This window comes from Halichoerus grypus, chromosome X (genome assembly GCF_964656455.1).
Source record: "Halichoerus grypus chromosome X, mHalGry1.hap1.1, whole genome shotgun sequence".
In the NCBI taxonomy this organism is placed as follows: Eukaryota; Metazoa; Chordata; class Mammalia; order Carnivora; family Phocidae; genus Halichoerus; species Halichoerus grypus.
In genome coordinates, this window is record NC_135727.1 from 40,556,536 (window position 1) to 40,578,842 (window position 22,307).

General features: G+C 51.8%; 1 protein-coding gene across 1 annotated transcript in view; it reads right to left on the reverse strand.

The window, feature by feature from the left end:
• Nucleotides 1–21,642, reverse strand: part of FRMPD3 (FERM and PDZ domain containing 3) — a 123,762-nt gene extending 102,120 nt beyond the window's left edge. The window contains exon 1 of the mRNA XM_078065371.1: nucleotides 21,429–21,642. The gene's annotated coding sequence lies outside the window, so the exon portion shown is untranslated. The remainder of the gene's footprint in view (nucleotides 1–21,428) is intronic.
• Between the last annotated feature and the right edge of the window lie 665 nt (nucleotides 21,643–22,307).

Sequence of the window (22,307 nt, forward strand, 5' to 3'; positions counted from 1 at the left end):
TTGGGACTAGGACACATCTAGGTTATGGTCCCAACTCTGCCACTTATTATTAGCTGTGTGCCCCTGAGCAAGTCACTTCACCTCTCTGAGCCCCAGTTTTTTATGTAAACTGGAGATCATTTGAGTGTCTAATGCATGGAAATCCATGTAAAGCCCTCAGCAAAAGAAGACACACTCAGGGAGGTTTCCTGATTGGTTTGGGAAGTGGGGTCCTGTGCTGGGAGAGACCTGCCTCAATTGGGCTGGGTGCCCTGAGTCAGAGCCGGGTAAATAAGTAATAGCAGCTACCACTTATTGGTGCTTTACCTACACGAGCCCATAATTCCTCACAACAACCCTGTAAGCTGGGGACTATTTAACTCCATTTTGCAGAGGAGAAAACAGAGGCATTGAGAAATAAAGTGACTTGCCCTGGGTCACAAAATCAGCAAGTGGTAGAGCAAGGATGGGAAGACTGGGGCGATAAAAAGGACGAGGAGATGCCAGCAGGCAGCCACCAGCCCGCAGCGCTGTTCTGCCCAGGGCTGGCTGGGCTCCCCTCCCCAAGGCCTCTCAGCCTCATGGGGCCCCACGGCACCCCCCACCCACAGCAGCCCTTCTTTACTATTAGCCAAGCGCACCACCCTGCAAATAGCTGCTTGGAGCTGACAGGGCGGCAGTGGCCTGTGGGAGGCAGCCAAGGACTAGCTCAGCAGAAACGACAAACCCTCCCGCTTCAGCCCCTTGTGTGAAGCTAAAATTATCAACTTTCCCAACTGCAAACAAATGCATTTGCTGAACCTGCATTCCCTTCTCTTGCTTCTGCTGCCACTGGGCTTCCTGGGCATCATCCCAGCTTGGTCCGCTGTCCCTGGCCACGCCCGTAGGGCTGGGCCTTGTGGGCCAGGGCAAGGAAGGCTGATGCCTCCGCACAGAATTTGCGCCCGGGTCACAGGAGGGTCCCGGGACATCTGGCAACTCCAGGTGTGGGTCAAACATCTCCCTGCTACCACCCATCCTACCTTCTAGCTCCTCTCTTTGCCCTTTTGGTGCCCCAAATCTCTGGCTACTGCAAAATCCAGCAACTATGAATGCTGACCCTCAATTAGTCAGGGTATTCCAAGTGTCCACTTCACTAGGGGCCTTTTTACCAGCTACCATCAATTCTTCTCCATCTGTGGTAGGTGGCCTCTAAGATGGCCCCAATAATCACCACCTCCTGATAGTCACACACTTATGTATCCCTCCCCCCTGAGCTTGAGCTGGACCTAGTGGCTCACTTTTATGAGAAGGGTATGGCGGAAATGATGGCATATAACTTCCAAGATAAGGTCATAAAAAGTCTGTGGCTTCTGCCTTGGGCTGGCCTGCTCTTGGTCACGTGCTCTCTCTCTCTCTGATCAATCAAACTGGAGGAAGCAAGCCGCCATGTTGTGAGCAGCCTCATGGAGAGGTGCACGTGACATGGCAAGGAACTGAAACTCTCAAAGTTTCCTAACCACATGAATGAGTTTGGAGGTAGATCCTTCAACCCCAGCTGAGTCTGTAGTTACTACAGCTTTACCACAGCTTCCTGAGAGGCCTTGAGCCAGAACCACACAGCTAAGATGCACCCAGACTCCTGACCCGTAGAAACTGGAAGATGTTAGATGTTTGTTGTTTTAAATGGCTAAGGTCTGGGATCATTTGTTATGTGGCAGTAAGATAACTACTGTACCATCCTGTGCCCCACTCCCTCAAAGCTCTGCTTTAATCCCAGGTGATGATGGCCAATGACCTAATGTCCAAGTCTTTTTTTTTTTTTTAACAGCTAGATAAGAGGATGACTTCATTCAGTTAAAAATGCTTGAGTCTCCAGATTGCCACTAAAGAACAGTGGGGATTTTAGATGCTGGTAGCAGGCTAATGGAAAAGATTATTGGGGCAGAGGACCCACTTCCTTTGTAGGCATTGGTCCTGAGCCTAGGCAATGCCCCCAGCTTCTTAGAATCCCCAGATGATCAAATTGTGTCCAAAAACAACTGAAGGTTCATGACAGTATCCAGACTGCAACCCTTCATACCAGTTTTGTCCTTGGATCATGGTAGCTTAAGTTACTGAGTACTAACTAGATATCAGGCACTGTTCTGAGCACTTTATAATGATTAACTCATTTAATCCTCACAATAACTCCATTCTACAGAGGAGGAAACTGAGGCACAGAGGAGATAAGTAACCTGTCCGAGTTCAGAGTCAGTAAGGGGCAGAGCTCAGATTTGAGCCCATGGTGGAACGATGTTCCTCGAGGGGAGCCCATATGTTCTGGGCAGGAGGGATTCTGGTTACCAGAAGTTGTCAGGGCCTTTCCTTTCTTTCCATTCGTCCTCCTTATATTTCCTTGCTCAAAAACTGACAGCAGCTTCCCACTACTTACTGGATTAAGTCCAAAGTCCTCTTCATGACCCTTACCACAATTTGGCCCCAGCCCACATATCTTTCTTCTCCACCGAGTAACTTCTGCTTCTAGCTACAATAATCCCCTGATTTCCTTCCACCCATTAGCTATCTTCCTGACTCTGTCCTACCCGGAGAGACTCGATGGTTCTAGTTGGAAACTACTTGGTGTGACACAGAAAGGGCTTTATAGTCAGATCACCTGGAGAAATCTCAGAGACCTTGCCTCTTATAGTGGCCATCTCAGATTCTAAGGAGAAGACTATGAATCTTCTGTTGAGTGGAAATGCATCTCTCCATTTTGCCAGAGTGAGACCAATGCTCCCAAAGGTAGGGGTCAAAGCTCTGTGCGGTGCACTTTACCCAGCCAAACCCCATCTCCTTCTGAAAGCCTTCCCCACTTCCTTCCGCCCCCATGTGACTTCTCTGACGGAGACACACGGTGTGTGGATTGTCCTCAGGCCGTTCAGTTCTTAGCTCAAATGTCACCCCTGCAGAGAGGCCTTTCCTGGCTGCCCCAGCTGAAGTAGCTGGGAGGACTCCACCCCAGCTCCTTGTCTCTTTTCTTCCTGGCACGTATCAATACAAACGGTGATGATTTATTTGTCTGCTTTTTAAATGTGTTCCCACAGAAACACATGCTCCACACGAAGGCAGGGATTCTGTCTGTCCTGTTTGCCACCGTGGCCCGGGCACCTCTAATGGGGGGGAGGCACGTGGGAGGCACTCACTGAAAATTTGTTGGGTGAATGAAAAAGGTGTTTCACCTGGAAGCTCCTTTCTGTGCTTTTCCCCTAGCTAGAGAACAAGTCTCCCGAGGGCAAGGCCATGTCATAGCCTTCAGTTTCCCATGGCGTCTAGAGTAACACTGGGTACAAGTAAATCCTGAGACCGTACCTGTCGAGTAAAATGGTTGAGGTGTCTGGCCCTATGTTCCATTTATTAACCAACACTCCCCTGCTTTACCAGGCTGCTGGGGATAAGGGGGGATGAAGAGCAGGTGTGGGCTTTTTTACCACAGGATGATCTAGCCTTGAATTTTCCAAAGGGGTGATGGGGGGGGGGGAGGTGAGGGGGTGGAGGGTTGGCAGGTTTTCAGCAGTTTCTGGGCAGTGGAGAGTCTTTGCAGGGGAGAAGGTATGGCAAAGTCCAGAGGAAAGATGGAAGGGGCCATCCTGACAGGCCCAAGCTGAAGCCCACAGGTGTTGGAGAAAAGGCAACCTTGGTCCTGGAGCCGGAGGGGGCCCTCGGCATCCAAACTGTAAGGTCCTCAGGACTTTCTGAGGCTTCAAAGCCAACTCTGGGATGTCTGTGTGAGTGGGGACGTGGACTACTACCGCGGGCCTCGGTGACCCGGGGTGGGAGACGGAGAGGAGAGGAGGCACAGAGAGAGACAGAGACAGACAGAGAAAGCCTGGGGTCTTCACATCTAAAAATAGAATCGAGTGAGAGGAAAACAGCCCATTCCTAACCTTAATGCAGTTAGGCAGCGGAATAAACTGCCTAGCGAGGAGGTGGACTCAATGGAGTTAGAGGCATTCGAACTAGGTGCGATCAGGTCCTGGGGGCGGTTCTCAGTACCAGCAAACCCCTCCCGGCTGCGGGCGGTGTGGGGCGTGGTGGGGTTCCGACGGATCCACGGAGAGGCCTTTTGCAGGGTCGGTCCTCAGAGGCGACCATGTGTGCGTGCACTCACACAGACGAACTCATATTGCTGCACCCTGCGAGGAGGGAAATGACCCTGCTCCAGCTCCTCGGTTTCATTGACGATGAAAGGGCCAGGGCACTACAGAGATTTTCATCCCTTCTCCCTCCCGACGAGTCACTTCTGTGATCCTGACGTGCCCCCTGCCAGTACCCACGTGGCCCCCAGGCCTCCTCAGTCAGGAAAGATTCAACCTCGGTGCACAGATCTACCTTCACACACGCTTTCTCCGTTCTCCCTTTCTCTTCCTCTCTCTCTCTCTGTCTCCTTCCTCCCCCCCCCCCCCCGCCCCAGCAACGTGGGCCACTTTCAACAGATAGCAGCTAGACGCTTGCACCCTTATGCCCCCTGCCTTTCTGACCCCCGACTCCTCCTAGATTCTCTTGGCAGAAGGCAGGAGTTTTCTCTGCCTCCAGAAGTATCTTTGGTACCTCCCCAGGGCCCAGCGATGGCTGTAGAAGTGCGCTTTTGTGCTCTGAGGGTGCAGAGAAAAGGCAGACTTGCCCCAGGTCCTGCAGAAGAGGCATGTTCTTTTCCTGGCCTTTCCACCCACCCCATGCTCTCATTCTTCCCTTTGGCAGCACACAAGTCAAAAGCCCCCTCAGCCCCCTTGAAGGGAGGAGGAAAGAACGAGACCCAAATAAAATGGACCAACAAGTAGACTGAGAAATGACACCGCGCCAGAGGCCCGGTGAGGTGATGGAAGGCAGCAGGCAGGGAATGAGAGGGGAAAGGCCTCAGCTGAGAAGCCAATGACCACAAATGGCCCTGCAGGGTCCTGTCCTGGTCCCGCCAAAGGTGCTCCGCTCTGCTCACTGTGGGCTCAGGGCCAAGAGCACGGCATCTACCAGGGGCTGGTCGGTGGCAAAACTGGGAAGTGGGGGGGGGGGGGCGGCTGGTCTCCAGCATCCCGGTCTTGGTTTCCTCCCCACTTTTAGGTTCCCTCTCCCGGATTCCCAAAGCTTTTTTTTCCCTGTCCTGAGAGTCTTGCACAGCCTCTCCACAGCAAAACTCACCCATCCGTGTCCCATTTCTGCAGAACCTTGGGAGCATCGAGTCATTTGTGTATCCAGGTGTGAAACGGTGGTCACGGCTGAAAGCTAAACTCCCCTGAGCTGTTGTGTGGATGTTAATAGATTGTATTCGAGGGGGAGAACAGGAGGGCGGTGAGCTGTGGTCAATACATACGGGAAACCTGAAACAATATTAGCAGGTTTCTCTGCCGCAGGACTTCTCAGAGCCTTTCACATGCTCATGTGCATTGTGAAGGTCTCTAAGAGGGGGCTGTAGCATTTCTCAAACATATTTGGCCATGGAATCTTTTCTTCTTATTTTTGTAGAGCAGCTTACAGGACTAGTGTTTTATTTGATGTATTTCCCCTCTCAGGTAGCATGTACATTTTCACAACAGGCTTTAATACCTACCCCTAAAAGAGTGACCGCGATGGTGGGAAGGTACGCACCCTTACAGTTAGTGGAGGCAGCGATGGTTACACTGGATCGAGCACTATATGTACGTATCTACCTCTACCTCTACCTCTACCCCTACCCCTACCCCTATCCCTACCCCTACCCCTACCTCTACCTACCTCTACCTCTACCTCTACCTCTATCTCTATATAAAATCATGGCTAGAAGGGAGAAATTTTTGACCAAAGGGCCCTGGCGCTATGGCTGTTTCATGTCACACATTATAGGTGATTGCCACTTACCAGTTGGCTTGCTCCTATCCCATACAGTCCCAAGTACCTTTAATATTTAGCCTTTTGGGGCTGTGTCTGTGGGACTAGAATGGAAGTAACAGAGGGGGGGCTGTCTACTCAAGACATGCCTATTTCTCATGTTGACACACTCATGTTTAAGAGCTGGCCCTTCCTAAAGCATTTGACATTTGTGCCCTTGTTCTCCACTGACGTCACCAGTCCCCCAAACTCCATCCTCTAAAGCCTCCTAGAAGGAGGTTCAAGAAGGGCTGGCTCGGTATGCCTCATCCTCTCTCTGAGTTTTCTCATTATGTGTGAACCAAGTGTTCTTTCTTTCTTTTTTTTTTAATTTTACTTTTTATTTATTTTAGAGAGAGAGCGAGCGAGTGAGTGCAGGGGGAGGAGCAGAGGGAGAGGGACAAGCAGACTCCATGCTCAGCATGGAGCCTGACATGGGGCTCGAACCCACAGCCCCGAGGTCATGACCTGAGCTGAAGTCAAGAGTTGGATGCTTAACCAACTAAGCCACCCAGGCATCCCAAACCAAGCGTTTCTTTACAGTGCACAGGACTGGGAAAATGGGGGCACTGGAGAGAACTTGAGGGCTGTGCTCAGTCACACAGCTCTTCTGCTAGCCCACAAAGTGGCCTGACCAGACAGGCTGCCACAAGGAGCCTCCACTGGCTCCCGCCAAAAGAATTGGGATGAGGAGCCCCTTTCTACCTCCTAGATGGGATGCTGCCCAATTCATGAATCACTGAATAAAGCCAATTAGATCTTTGAATTAAAAAAGAGAGAGAACTGAGATGCTCTTCAATGTAGCAAGTTGAGGGGTGGGCAGCAAGCTGCTCCTTTGAAAGAAAGGGACTTAGTTCCGGGGAGGGTTGGTTACCTGGGAACAAGATGTTCTCAGCCATGAAACTGAGTGCTCTCCAAAGGTGAAAACTGTGCATTATCAAGCTGTTCATAAAAGCACTGTGTCCACTGTACTCTGTGCTGGTTATAGCACCACAGCAGGAGTGTGTTCAGTTCCGGGCAGGACCCCTAAGAGGACTTCTCACAAATTGGAGCATTGCCAAAGGCAAGTGACTGAGATGCTACAAGGTCAATAGGGTAAGGCCTTTTCTAGGTCCTGGACCACTATTTCAAGCTATGAACCCAGACCTGTAGATACACTTAGCCAAAATTTTTTTTTTTGTAAAATAGGCTTCGAGCCCAGCATGGAGCCCAATGCAGGGCTTGAACTCACAACCCTGAGATCGAGACCTGAGCTGTTATCAAGAGTTGGATGCTTAACCAACTGAGCCCTGCCCCCCCAACCCAACGTTTTACATCCAATTCCAGGAGGTTCATGGACCTCCAGGTTAAGAAGCTCAGCTGTGGAATCATACCACAAAAGGAATCACTGAGCAAACTGAGCAGCGCAGGGACTGAGGGCAGGCCACTCAAAAATGTGCCACGTTGGCATATTGATTATTTTAAGTAAAAGTTACTTAAGGAACAGCCAATGCAAAAAGAACACTCTGACCCTCCACTTTGTCTCCAGAAAGGAAATAAATCTCCCACATGAAATGTTGCCTCTCTGTCCCAGGAGGTAAAGAGGTATCCTTATCACCAGAGACAGGGAACTCTGGGCTGAGAAGGCTGTAGAAACAAACCATGTTACTTTTTGCTAATTTACTACACCAGCCCAAATTCTGTTTAGAATTCCTTACTAATTAAAGCTCCCGAACATCAGTTCTCTTTGTCCTGTCAATTCTTCACAGATTTATTGTATCTTTGTCGAAAAAGTAAAAAGAACTGCTTTCCTTGGTCATTTCTTTAGGTGTCAATTTCATTATTGGGCTTCTGTGTGCACGTAATTAAACTTTGGGTTTTTTTTCTCCTGTTAATCTGTCTCAGGTCAATTTAATTCTTAGACCAGCTAGAAGAATCTTGAAGAGTAGAATAAAAATTTCCTCCCCAACAGCAGATTTAGCTACAAAAATTAAAATAAAATGAAAGTCAAAAGACAGACAGACTTGAAGAAACGTGATAACTATATTCAGATCTTTTTAAGGGGCTGCCAAGAGGAAGAGGAAGGAAAGAAGCTACTGAAAGAGACGGCTTTCAACTCAATCTCAAAAAATGTTCTATTTAGACTCGCTCAACAATGGAATGGGCTCCATTAGGAGGCAGCGAATGCCCTGCCGATGAGAGTTAAAAATTTGAAGGGGAGACTGAGCTAGATGACCTCGTAAGGACTGTTCTCCCAACCTTACATTTCCTCCCACCTGTGTGTTTCTGTCTCTGTCACTGAGATCCTTTCTTCTTTACTGCAGTCACAATCTTGCCAACAAACAAACCCCAAAAGGCAAGAGCAGATGGGAGGTGGCCCCACGCTCTGGACTGCCTGTCCCCTCACTTCTCCACTCTCACCTTCAGGCATGTATCTCACTAGCCCCCTTGCTAAGGCTCTCAGGTTTGCCTGATGCCTGCTAGTTAATCTGATAAACTCATCTGCACTAATGGGATCATGAATGCTAATGAATTAATGTGTTACCTTCCCAAGTGACATATTTGCATTTTTAACAGAGGTCTTCAGGAGATAATGCCTTAACTCAAAGGAGTGATTAATATTGAAATTTCAGCTGTTTGGCAGTCTAGTGCAGAAGATATTTTTGGAAAGGGAACCTTTTTCCACCCTTCATATCATACCATCTGCTGGAAGAGGAAAAAACATGTCCCTGCCCTTGAGGGGTTTACAGTTTATAAAGTTGGGGAATTACAATCACTGACATCTACTGAGCCTCTATCAAAGTGTGGGGCCCGGTGCTAAGTGCTGTATAAATATTACGTTCGAGTCCTCACAATGATCCTCTGATGTAAGTATTTTGCTGATAAAGGGGCTGGGCCTCAGAGAGGTTAAGTAACCTTGTATCTTAGGCTCAACTCCGATGCACCAAGAATTATAAGAAGTATTTCACTTTTAGAAATGTTAAAATCGGGCGCCTGGGTGGCTCAGTTGGTTAAGCGACTGCCTTCGGCTCAGGTCATGATCCTGGAGTCTTGGGATCGAGTCCCGCATCGGGCTCCCTGCTCGGCGGGGAGTCTGCTTCTCCCTCTGACCCTCCTCCCTCTCATGCTCTCTGTCTCTCATTCTCTCTCTCTCAAATAAATAAATAAAATCTTTAAAAAAAAAAAAAAAAAAAAAAAGAAATGTTAAAATCGTTCTTTGAAACCATGAAATACACTGTGTGGTAAGGCCAGGTCCAGAGTACACGCTCTGCCTGATGCGGTTTCACAGGACCCAGGTGGGAACTAGCTGGGGGACACTTTGATATGATAATATAGCGGTGAGCACATATTAATATTTTAATACAAAATGATTACATAAGGACAGAGAAGGTGGCACAATGAGTCTGAGGTCAGCGGCGGCACATGCCAACGAGATCGTGAACCTCAGCGATGGAGGGCAATGAGGCAACAGGGCCAGGATTCAGGGTAGAGGGACTAGGCGATGCAGGGCCTGAGGCTGAAGTGGGGGGCAGATATATAGCAAAGAGCTGACTGTCGGGCATTAGGGAAGTTCGGTTTTGAGGTTATGGCACGCTGGCCGGCTTAGCTCAAGTGAAGGGGTCTGTTAGGGAAACCCTAAGAGATACATTATGCTAGTCAGATGGGAAAGGGAAGGAATGTGAACTGGGGGTGGTTTTTGAAGGCCAGGATGAGAGGTTTCAATCTGATATGTTGGGCAAAGGGGGCAATTATTGATTCTTGCAAGTTAACGCCAACATATCAAGAGAAGCTCCTCTGGCCACTGGGATGAATTAGAGCTGTTGCCCCAAAGCCAGAGGCTTCCTGAGGAAGAAACCAGCACTGCACAAGAGGGTTGTGTCCTCAGAAGCACCAGGGTTCCAGGGTATTATGAGCCCTGAACTTGCAGTCCCCTCCTCTCTGGGTTGCATTCCTCCCCTGGAAAAGGAAGTAACAGAGCCATGGCTGCCCGGGCTCACCCCCCTTCTCCCTGGGAATGGAAGAGATACAGACTCATCTCCCTTCCACCCACGGACAAGGGTTTGTTGAGCCCCTACGATGTGTCTGGGTGTCCGGCACTGTCCGGCAGGACACGCGGATCCTAGAGGCCCCTGAAGAGCTCACTGCCTAGCCGAGGAGGAAGGTGAACACACAGGAAGTCAAGGCAATAGGACACAGTATAATCGAGTGCTAAATCGTGGTGGACAAAAGGTCTAGATTCCAAAAGGGAACAGGGGGAACGGTGGGTGATTATTGGTTTTTTCTTTTCTATATTTTTCTGTATTCTCAAGGTTTTCCACTATGTATAGGTATTACTTTCATAGTCGAGGAAAACTTACACTTAAAAGAAGGAGGGCAACCGATGAGGGCTAGAACGATCAGGAAAGGCATCACAGCAGCGGCTGGACTTGAGCTTGTTAGTTAGAGGATGTGATGGAAGGATTTGCAGAGATGGAGAAGAGGGGGTCACTAGAGGCTGGGGGGGACAGCAGAAAGTTGAGTGCGGAGAGAGGAGTGCACTCTGAGTGGGGTACAGCGGGGCAGGGAGAATGAGGAGAATGATGGAGTTTGGGGGTCAGGAAGAAATAGGTCAGAGGGATTTTATACATATATAGGATTATATATAGCATCTGTGTACATGGTGAAGCTCAGTTGTTGTGGAAGGCAGGCCTCGGATACCAGGGAGAGGAGTTGCTATTTGATATTGTAAGCAAAAGGGAGCAATTATAGGCTCTTGAGCAGGGAAGTGACATGATGAAAGATGTTTTAAGGAGATTCCTTTAGCAGCAGCTTGAAGGATTGCTTGGCGGGGAAGGGGAGGCCGCATGCAGAAGGACCAGGCGGGAGGCTGCTGCAGGAATCCGGGTGTGAGGGAACGAGAGCGTGGGCTATGACAGCAACCATGGGAATGGTCAAGAAGGCAGGGATTCGTGAGGCACTTGTGAGAGATGAACTGCCAAGACATGGTGGTGACTGATGGGCATGAGGAGGGGGTGACTGATTCCAAGGCTCAGCCCGTGGGCTATGAAAAGAATGATGGTGTCACTAATAGAGACACAGATCCAGGAAAGGGCTCAGGGCTGGGGATCGGCATGGAGGGTAAGGCTGGAGAGGAAAGACCCTGAGTTTGATTTTAGCTGGGGCGAATTTAAAGTGATGGTGAACTCCGAAAAGAACATGTCCTTAAAGGTAATAATGAAGTGGACCTGGAGCTCAGGTTAAAGGCCAACCTTTATCATTTCCAGTGATCACCCAGAATTCCAAAGCGGGACAAGCTGCATTTAGACTGAGTGTGGAAACCTCTGGGGGCGGGGGAGGGGGGAAGAAAAAAGCAGACCCAGCAGCCAATTTCGGTTTGGACGTTGCGGGTGACAGATTCTAAACTGTGTGGCCACAGCAGGCTGGCGGGTCTGTTTAAAAAGCCCCCTCCTGGGGCGCCTGGGTGGCTCTGTCGGTTAAGCATCCAACTCTTGGTTTCAGCTCAGGTCAGGATCTCAGGGTCCTGAGATCGAGCCCCGCCTGGAGCCCTGCCTGGAGCCCCGAGCCCGGTGTTGGGCTCCACACTCAGCTAGAAGTCTGCTTGGGATTCTCTCTCTCCCTCTGCTTCTGCACCTCCCCACCCCTCACGCGTTGGCGAGCATGCACATGCTCTCTCATTCTCTCTAAAATAAATAAATAAATAAATAAATAAATAAATAAAATCTTTTTGAAAAATCTTCTTCCTTTTTCTCTGTCAGTGAGTGATTTTTCCTACATATTAGAAAGATTACAGCTCGACTGTAGGGGACGAGATGAATATAGAACAACACTCCCTTTATTAATCATATCTGCAGTTCTCGGTGATTTCACTGATGGTGGCAACAGAGCCGGCCTGACACACAGCGCCCTCGCCAGCCTGGTGAGTAGCTGGTCTTCAGAGTCCCAGCCCTCAGAGTCCAGACTTCTGGCCACCCTGATATGGGATCAGAGGCAGGGCCCATTAAGAAGTAATCTTTTTACCTCAGTTTCCCCCTGTGTCAACTGGAAAAGGCATGGGTAGCTGACTTGCTTGGGTCTGGGTTCGAAGTGGGAAGATAAACAGAACAATTACTGAAGGGAAAACCGCAGATATGAAAGACAAAGCTTGGGAGAGAAACAGTGAGCGCACACTGCAGCAGGACTTCCAAACTGAGAGGTCTTGGTTGACTGGTTGACTCCCATGCCAGTTGTCACCACCATGCCATCCTCTTGCCACTTTTAATAGGCTTTTCCATGCAAAGGGTCATAAATAGGACAACTGCCCCAGTCAATGACTTGCATTCCCTCTTTCCAATCTCCAACCTCCATGAGCATCTTCCACTTGAGATACCCGCCCACTTCTCAACCACCCTCCTTCCAACCGTCACCCCGACCTCAAACCAGCAGCCAGAAGACCGATCAGAAATCCGAACAGAAATCTTCAGCAGGGAGATGCTGCTGAAGAAATCGCTGGTGGACAGAGTATGCAGTGTGTGTGTGTACGGGTACACGTGTGAGTGTTCATCCACCAATCTAGCCATCTGTTCCCCTCTTTTCCCGGTGGGTTTGGATCAGAAGCAAAGAGAGGCCTGTTTGGGTGGTCCTACCCCCAGAGCTGAGCTCCCTTGGTGGTTAGGAGCCCACAGCCTGAGCAGACTTACGCTCCACTCATTCATCTTTAGAAGATATCATTCCCTCCCCCAAGGAGAACCGGTAAGAGAAAGGGGGGTAACATCCCACAAATATCCCTTTATCTGCAGTTCTCTATGTCCTTCCGACCCAGGGATGAGGGGCTGGGCCCAGGCACCTGCCCGGGGCTGACCTTCAGTGGGCTGGGCAGGGAGGGGCGAGCTGGTGGGAGAGCAAAGGAGCAGGCAGAGGCCTCTGCCATCACCCTCCCCCGCACCTGTGGGCTCCCCGCTTATTTCTCTCCTAGCAGCTGTACCAGCAGGGCTCCAGCCGGCCCTAAAGTGCTGTGGCAGCTCTCCCCATGCTCTGGTACAGGTGTGACCTCCCCCGGGACCATCCCAAGTGCTGAGAGGAGTTTTCAAAACCGATTCTACCAGGGAAGTTGAAAGGTGTCTCTTCGCTCTCAGCAGCCCTCAGGGGTCCTGGGAGCTTGAAACGGACAGCCCCTGCCTCCAGCCTCCCTGTGGGGGTGCAGTACCCCAGATTCCCCCTTGCTCACTCCTTCCTGTCCTTGGGGGTCCTGGCACTGAAGGCCCCAGGTGCAAATCTACTTGACCTGGGATGGTTAACTAAGGTTCACCCATTGTTTTCTCAGCTCCCCTGAAATTCTGCCGCGTGAGGGTCCTGTGGGGCAAAGAATGTGTGAGTACTGGGAGTAGATGAGGCGAAAACCGGTCGAGGGAATCCACCTGGTGGTTTACCAGCCATGCGGAAGCCCCAGGTGGACTCTTGGGTCTGGGCCTCCTCTCTGTGCCCACTGCCACCACTCCAACTCCCTCTCACTTGGAGTGCTGTAGTAGTTTACCAGCTGGTCTCAATCCCTCCTTGTTCCACTCAAGTGGCTTCCTGTCGGGTGGCTAACCATCCTGAAACACTTCGCATTAATTGTCCAACAGCCCTCCGGGGTCTCTTCCAGTCCAAACTCCCCACGCTGACATCAAAGGCCCTCCAAATCCAAGTGCCCCTTACCCAGGAGTCCGTTTTCCTCACTGTCTTCTCCCTTAACTGTGCCTCTCCCTCGGAAGCCTGTTCCTCTGCTAGTCAACCATCTCCATCTCACACGTTATTCAAAACCTAACTCAAGTTCAGCCTCTTCTGGGAAGCCTGCTCCCTCTGTTCCGGCCCACGCTGCTCCCTCTCTGTGCCCTGAGCCCCTACGGTGCTTACAGTTGAGAGCACATAATATAGCATGTAATTGTTTTCCAACTTTTATTATTCTTAGTTGCTTCGTATGAATAAGTATTACTTTTCTGTTAAATTATGAATTTCAAAAGAGCAGGCCCTTTGCTCTCCCCTTTTCATCATAACATGGGCATTGGGCTAGACCCAGGGGTTCTCAATAGACTCCTGTTCCCTTGCCTTAACTCCAAAATGAAGGAAGGATGAGATGAATGAAGGCCCTCTGAGGATCTTCTCTGTCCATTCCCTCCCCTTTCGCAAAAGATGTTCCAGGCAGTCGAAGAATGGAGGCTGCCCAGAGAGGCCTAGCCAGCCAATCAGCTGTTGGATCTCTAGTTTTCAGTACACTCCCACCACCTAAGGCTTTCTGAGCGATCAATAATGCTGCTTAAGTGATCAATCTGAGACACAATGGGCTGCAGGGGCCAGTGTTTGATTAACTCGAGGGAATAAATGTATGCTGGAGGAGACAGAGCAGGGAGGGAGAAACAGAAGAGAAAGCAGGAAGAAAGAAGAGCTGGGGGAAGGAAGAGGGAGAGCTTTTATGAATGTGAATATGATAGAATGTTGCTGAGAGAAGTTCTCACCGGATTGATTCAACAGCAAGTTCTTACTGAGGCAACTAAATAATCTGAGGTCTTTCTCAGAGCCCACTGAATATCCCAGGGCTGCCGGGCGATCTTTGACCTTGGCAGGACCACTGTTGCCACTGGCCACTGAGGGCCTAAGAGGCTGAAGGCTACGTAGCGGATGGAGAGGTGGGTGTGGGATGGAGACTTCAGGGGACCCCAAGGGAAGTCTTGGGCCATGAGCTGTGCTCATTGGCAGGGTCTACAGAAATCCCAAGCCCTGGCATCCTTCGGTCCTCCACCCAAGACTGGTGACTCTGATATCCATGATGATCTGGGACAGTTGGCCAATCTGCAAGGGTGCTAATAGCATTACCTTCTCTCTGTCCATTGGTGTACGTACTATCCTTCCTCCCAAGGCTCTGGGTCTGGAAATTCAATTATTTGGCCATTAACAAAAAAGAAGGAGGCTCTTTCCGATTTTTTTCTGGAGGGCCCAAACTAGCTATAGCACTAATCAAAATTTTTCTGGAAAAGATAGTGTTGTCTGGAAAAAAAAAAAAAAAAAAAAAACAGAGCAGATGGCTTATTACTGGGAGAAAGAAAGGTCCTCCTTTAATCTAACCATGATTCCTGCTGTTCTCATTAAAAACCCATCCTTCACATATAATGGTATTATTACTCCCCTCATCACACAGGCTCAAAGCCTCGGAATCACCTCTGACTCTTCTTCTTTCCTCATCCCGCTCATCCATTTGGTAGGCAAATTGGTTTTTTTCTACCTCCAAAATTGATCTATCCATCTCCTTTCTATCCCCATCCAGCTATTGTAAAACCAGCCTTCATGCCTCCAGGATGGCCCCCTTTCAATCTGTCAAAGGGGAAGAAAAGAAAAAGAAAAATGAGCCAGAATCTAATCAAGCCTAGAGCTCATTTCCACTTACAAGAGAAACAGGGAATAGCGGAACAAGCTAAACGACAAGAGGAAGCAAATGGACCAGAAGGTAGGACAGTGTACTCAACAACTAACCTGCCTTCTCTAACAAGTCAAATAGAAAGGACTTTTGAAAGGACCTCAAGATACATAATGACCAAATGAAATGTGTTGGGCTTTTTTGGGTCTTGATTCTAACGAGCCAACTGTAAAACATGTTTTGAGATAACTGAGGACATTTGATTATGGACTGGACGACAGATAGTACAAAAGCATTATTGTTATTTTGGTCCGGTGTGTTAATGATATGTGGTTATGTGAGAAAATGTCTGTTTTTTAGAGATGCATAGAGAAGTATTTGGGGTGAAGTGACATGATTGACATCCAAATTTTGTTTTAAAACAAAGCAAAGGAAACAAAGGATAAAGGAAGCAAATATGGCGAAGTCCTGATAATGAATGTGGATAATGGGTAAATGGGGTTATTATGTATTTTCTCTATTTCTTTGAGAAATGATCATAATAAAAAGTAAAGACAATAGTCACCCACTGTACCCCAGTCTACCTTTCTAGCTTTATCTTCCACTCCTACCTCATTTCTCTGTGACTAGATGACACAGCTACTCTGCATTCTTGCCCATGTGATTCCTGTCTGAACTTCATCCCTTCGCTTACTCACGAATTCATTTGTTTTCTCAGCAAATATATATCAAGGACCTCTTAAATGCACTAGGCACTGTAAATGCAAAGTGACTGAGACCAAGTAAGACGAGGGACCTCCTTCATCTTTATGTCCTCCCCACCAGCAACACAGCACCTTGTACAAAACAGGTGCTCAGTAAATGCTTCTTGAACTGATGTGCAGAGGGAGACATGACAGAATCTCACTCTAATAGGATCCAACACATATTCAATCCCACCTAACAGATGCTTAGTGAATACCTACTATGTGTGAGGCATTGTGTGCTATGGGGATAAAAAGAAGGCGAAAAACACCAGGCTTTTTTCCTTCCTTGAGCTTATAATGTAGATAAGACGTATGCATATGAGAAGTTACATTCGTATGTGAAGAACATATGAGTTAATGATTCAAGCAATAAGAGTGGGGTGTACCAGTGATGTACCTGCCAAATGTATTTTAGAGCCAGTAAGTGCAGGAGGAGTTCAGAGTGGGGAGAGAGATCACTTCAGTCTAGAACAATCCAAGAAGATTTCACAGAGGAGGTGAATTTGACTGTAGCATTGAAGGATGACGGGTACAGTGGTATTGGATAGGAGGGAGGCAGAGGCAAAGAGGAAGGGGTACACCTGGTGAGTGGAATGGCATGAACAAGAGCACAGGTGCCAAAAAATGTACAAAAGACATGTTTTAGAGACCCTGAGGAAAGAAATTTGGCTGCAGTAGAGGGTCCAGGAGGGACTATTGCTACCGAAGCAGAAGCTCACATGGTGGGACCTGGGAATCTGCAAGTGATTTTGAGAGACACTAAAATTTGAGAATAAGTGATGGGGACAAAGAGTGGGAAATGAAGCTCTGAGAATTTACAGCATTTGGCCCACTCAAGAAGAGTCTTGAATGTCAAGCGAAGGAAGCTGAAATTTATCCCACAGGCCGTCAGGTATTACGCCTCAAAGGTGTTTGTCGGAAGCATCATGAATAACAGGGATTTAGGAATATTAATGTGGCAGGTGTGGATATTACGGACTGGCATGGAAAGAGACTAGGGGGTGCGGTGGAACGGGGTAGAGCCGGATGATTCTGAGGCTTCTAGAAGGCTTGTATAACAGAGGTCAGAAGAGCAAGTCGTCTTTGAGACATAATGAGATGAGTCTGTGAATGTCGAGTCTGACATGATAACCGCCTATCCAAGGGGAAATATTCAGCAAGTAGCTGGAAATACAGATGTGAAATATAGGAGAGGGGTTAAGTCTGGGCTAGAGAAGTGGGACCGGCCAGGAGAGGGGTGAGAGGGAAGCCACGACACAGCTGTATGCCCTTGGCAGCTGAGGGAGTAGAAAGCAAGAGGAGCCGAAGAACACCCAGATTTGAAGGCTAGGAGGAGGAACCAGCAAAACAGAGAACAAAGGAGGGGTCACTGGGCTGGAAGGAGACACAGAGAGTACAACCAGGCAGAGAGCTCTTCAAGAACCCAGGGATGGCTAGCAGTGTGGCTAATGCCAAGGTGAAGTTGAGGCTCAGGAAAGGTCACTAGCTATGGCATGCATACGGAGAGACCTGCTCATCTCATGTTCTTCACCACAAACAGGGACAGTGGCTCCTACATATAGCAGGGAGCCTCCTCCCTCTCCCTCTCTCTGTCTCTCTGTCTCCCTGTCTCTCCTCCTCCTCCTCCTCCCCCTGCCCCCTTGTCAGACACACACTCTGATTTCCAAGCTCATTTTCTGACTGCCCAGGGGAGTAAGGTGCTAGCGTGCCACTGGGCTGTTTGGGCTGGTAACCTTCCTTTGTAAGGATAGTGCCCTTAGAAAAGGGGATGCTGTGCCTGTCATGGGTAGGAAATAATACAGAGCCCTCAAGATCCCTGCCCTCTCCTTACCAGCTCAGCTGAGTTGGGGGGAGGAGGGACTGGAAAGGAGGGAAGATGGTACGCTTCCCTCACCCTCTGCCCCTAGCCCTTGGATTTCCCAGCAGAGCTGCAAGTTCCGGCCCATTTTGAGTCCTGCATTTTGGTTGCTGATAATGCAAGAGAATGTTTTTCTTTTTTGAATTTATGGTAAGAAGGAAAACAGAAGTCCTTGAGAGAAGAGCCAGAACAGTTTTCTGCTGCGAATGCTAATAGCCTTAAGGCTGGCCCACAGCTGAAGCTAACTTGGGTGTGGCTGCCTCCCAGGGGCCTGTCCAAGCTAAGGGTCTTCACCCACCATGGATGGGGACTGTCCCAGCTCCCCTAGAAATGCTTGCTAGGGCCTTGTGAAGGCATGAACCTCCATAAGCCAGGCTTGTCTGCATGAGCCTCACTTCCCACAATTTGCTCCAGGTGTGTGTGTATGTGTGTGTGTGTGTGTGCGCGCGTGCACGCACGCGCGTGTAATTTGTGTGTGTGTGTGTCTTTTATGGTTTCAGCTAGCCTAGAGGCTCCAAAAGAACGGGGATCCTTTTTCTATTGCACTGGTGCTACCTTCTCAGGGGGCCTTGTCTGGTGCTGACCACGGAGCCCAATCATTTCTGCAGGGTGGGGGTGGGGGGGACACAGAGGGCTTCTGTTGTCCTGCATCTCTCCGTGCTGCCTGCAAGGGCTGAAGTGGGGACTACTGCAGTGGGGCGGTGCCAGGCCATGCCTCTCCTCCGCCCATGCCACCCTGAGCCCTCCTGGACTCCCTGCCCGCCCCCCATGACCCGCCACACCCTGGGATTGCAACTGTCTCCCTCCCACTCCCACCCCCACGCCCCAGCTTGTTGCCGTGGTCAGCAATGCCAGGGTTTTCCTGTTGCACTTTTTCAACCCACTATTGCTCCCAGAGGACCTCACTGGTGGCAAAATACCCTGATCAGGCCACACAGCTCCCCTCCCAAGCCCCTGGGATTGTGCCACTCACCCGTGGGTGGGGACGGTGCCCCTGACTCATTCAAAATGGGGCCTGCAGCCTCCTAAGAGTCCCTAGCCCCCTCGTTCAAGGAGGCAGAAGCTGCATCGCGCTGTCTGAAGCCACAGCACCAAGAGCATCGCTAGCTTGTGTTTAGGAGGGCACTTGCAGGTTTAGGGCAGCGTGCCCTGCTAGTCTGCAGGACACCTCAGATCTGGAAGATGCTCAGAGCCAAGAGCCTGGGGTTCCCACCACCCTACCCTGGCGGGCCTCCTCTCTCTGGTGGCCATCAGCCCTCACTTGCAAGGCAATTGTGGTGGTGGGTGTCGGTGGGAGAGAGGAGGCCCCCTCTGCACGCAGCAACGAGTGTTTCTGTCCTGCTTGGATCACATCCCCTCCCTTGCCAGAATCCTGCAGTGGCTCCCAATTGCCTCGCGCATCAATTTAAACCTTCTCTCTGTGGGCCTCAAAGCCGTCCATAATTGCATCCCACCTTCCCACATCCCCACTCCCACACACACATCACGCGTAACTCCGGGCCAGACGTAGACAGTAGATGACGCCGTCCACAAATGCTCCAGCCCGGGTCCTGCCACAGGTGCCTGACAGCCCCACCAGCGGAGCCATTCCTCTGCCTCCTTTAGAAAATGCAAATGTTACCTGAGAGGTGAAGGCAGTAAAACATTGTCAGCTCTTAACACCTTGGCCGGGCAGGGATCCTGCCATCAGATTTGACCGGGCAGGGAGCAAAGCCCTGGCTGAAAGGTCTCGGGGCGGGGGAGGGGACCCAGAGGCGCTGGGAGCAGCCCACGGGCGGGGTGTTAGGGACGGGGCTCTGACGTCGAAGCCATCTCTGTCACGACTTTACCAAGGGCTAGAGTCTGACTCGGCGTCTCTACTTCAACCAGCCAAACCCGCTAATCCTCCCCCCCCAATCTTGCTGCCCCCTCCACACACATTATGTCTTATTTCAACTCGGGGATACCCTCATGCCAAGCTGCTGAGGTTGAATCGCTTCTCTCGCGTGAAAAAAAAAAAAAAAAGCCACGAAATTGGGTAGAAGCCGGCATGTCTGCTTGGGCATGGCCAAGTCTTGTTGAGGTCTCCCTGGGGAGAGCCGAGAGCCTTCTGCTCGGTGGAAATAGCAAGGGCTTCCTGGGAAGCCTCTCTCAGCTCCCAGGAAGCTGGGAACTGGATTCCCTGGCTTCTGCAGTGAGCTTGACGGGAAAGGAAGGGGAGGGGGAGGCAGGGTCTCCCAGCTCACCGAACTGCAGGCCAAAGTGTGCCTTTCACCCCGTGTCTTCCAGCAGGGAAAACTCACTTGGGGCTTCTCTCTGGGTCAGCACAGATTCCCCACCCTCCACCCCTGCGAGGGGCGCCCCCAAGGGAGCCTTGGTCTTATAGCAATTTCCCCAATGGGCAGGAGTCCAGAGACTGCCCCGCCCTCCGCGAGAGCCGCAGGATGCTGAGACCACCCGGTGGGCTCCAGCGCTCTGCAGCTGGACTAACATGCCCACAGGAGGGGGCAGGTCAAGCAGAATCCAGCATACACTGTGGCCAAGGGCTCTTGGGTGACACCTGCAAGGGTGGGGGTGCCACCTGCTCCTGGGGAAAGGTGTCAGGCATTTGCCCCTGCAGTGGTTTCAGTGTGTGTGTGTATGGGTGTGTGCGTGTGTGTGCGCGCGCGCGTACGCGCGCACGGGAGGCCCAGGAGCTCGGGTGTGGAAGGGCACGACTATCAGAGTTGGGAAACGCTTTTTTTTTTTTTTTCCAGAATGGAGTTCTTAAGGGCCCTGGTGGAGGTGTCTACAGTAGTTTGGGGTGGGGGTTGGCTGCGTGTTTGTGTGTGTGTGTGGGGGGGGCAGCAGGTATTGAATCTGCGGTAATGTGCAGTTGTCATGTAGTTTCTCAGGGATACTCTGAGACAACAGACACATACACACTCTCCAAGCTCCAAAGCACCAGGCTGGGGAGTAGAAGTGTGTGTGTGTGTGTGTGCATGTTTTTGGGCACTGGGGTGGAGGAGTGCGTAGCTCTATGTGTTTGGGTGACTGCTTAATTAGCATCGGGGTGGAGGGGGCAAGTGTAGCTGTGTGTGTGTGTGTTTGTGTGTTTCGTCTTTGGATGGGGGTGACTGTAGCTGAGCACCGGCTATGTGGTGCGGCTGGGTGGCGTGTGTGTGCGTCCGTGTCCGCGTGTGAACATGGCCCCGGGAACCACACACATGCTTCAGACAGCTGTTTCTGGCAGCCCTGGGGCTCGGGCTTCTCCGGGCACCCCCGCTAAGTGGCCACCTCCCAGCAGCCAGGCCCCGCGTCTCGCCGGCTCTCCCAACTGTGCCCAGGGCCCCGGCGTACACACAAAGGCTCCATAATGAACGCGCTGCACTCCCCTGCACCCGGCTCCTCACCCCGCACCACCCCCCCGGCGGCCAAGGCGAGCCCGCTAAGCCGGCGACTCTCGGGGCAGTGGGCACGCACCCCGCCGCTCCCCCCGCCCGCCCAAACTCCGGGCGGCCCGACGCTCGGCGCCCCCCGGCCTGACCCCGGCTCCCGGGGGCGCCCAAGCGCCCGTCGCCCCCGAGCCGGCCCGGGGCGGCAAGCTCCCGCCGCGACCCACCCCTGGCCCGGCTGAGCCTGCGGGCGCGCCCCCCCCCCCCGAAGGCAGCGCGCCTCTTACCTTCCTCCTCCGCCTCCTCTTCCTCCTCCTCCTCCTCCTCCTCCTCCTCGTCGTCGTCGTCGGCGGCGGCGGCGGCGGCGGCGCGGTGGCGGCGGCGACGGCGGCGGGACTAGGGCGCCCGTGTCCCCGAGCCCGGCACGGGCGTGGGGCTCAGTGGCGCCGGGCGGCGGGGCGGGCAGAGGCTGGCGGGGCGGCAGCAGCTGGCCCGGGACACGGGGAGCTGGCGCGCAGGCGGCGGGCTGCGGGCAGGCTGGCAGCGGCGCGCGCGGGCTCCTCGGGCGGGCTCCATGGCTGCGCCGCGGGCGGCACCATCGCCGTGGCTCGCTCGTCGCTCTCTCGCTCCAGGAGTGCGGCAGGCGGCGAGGTGACGGCTGGCGGCGAGGCGGCCGGACGGCCGAGGAGGGGAGGGGAGAAGGGGCGGGGGAGGGGGCGGGGGAGGGGGAGTGCAGAAAGAGGGGCCTCTCCGGCGCCTCCCGACCCTCGAGTGCTGGCGTCGGTTTCCCCGAATGGGAACGCGGCTTAAAGGCACAGCTCCCGGCTCGGGTCACAACTAAAAATAAGCGCAGAATTGACAATTGGGGAAAGAATCTCCCAAGACACAGCCCGGCAACCCAGCCACCCCAGCCCGGCGCGGCCTCACTTCTTGAACCTGACCGTTCGCTGGGGCTCTGCCGGGAACTGCTGGCAGCTAACAGGGCAAGCCGATTTCCAAAGTGAACCCGGGAAAGTGCGGGGGTGGGGGTGGGGCGCGAACTGCGGAGAAGGGGCGACGGGAACGCTCGCTTAGGGGCTCCATTCCTTGGCCCCTGACCTTGCCTCCCCGAGCTCCCTTCCTTCCCCCCCCACCTCCACCCTCCTCCCTCCCCCCCCCCCCCGGAT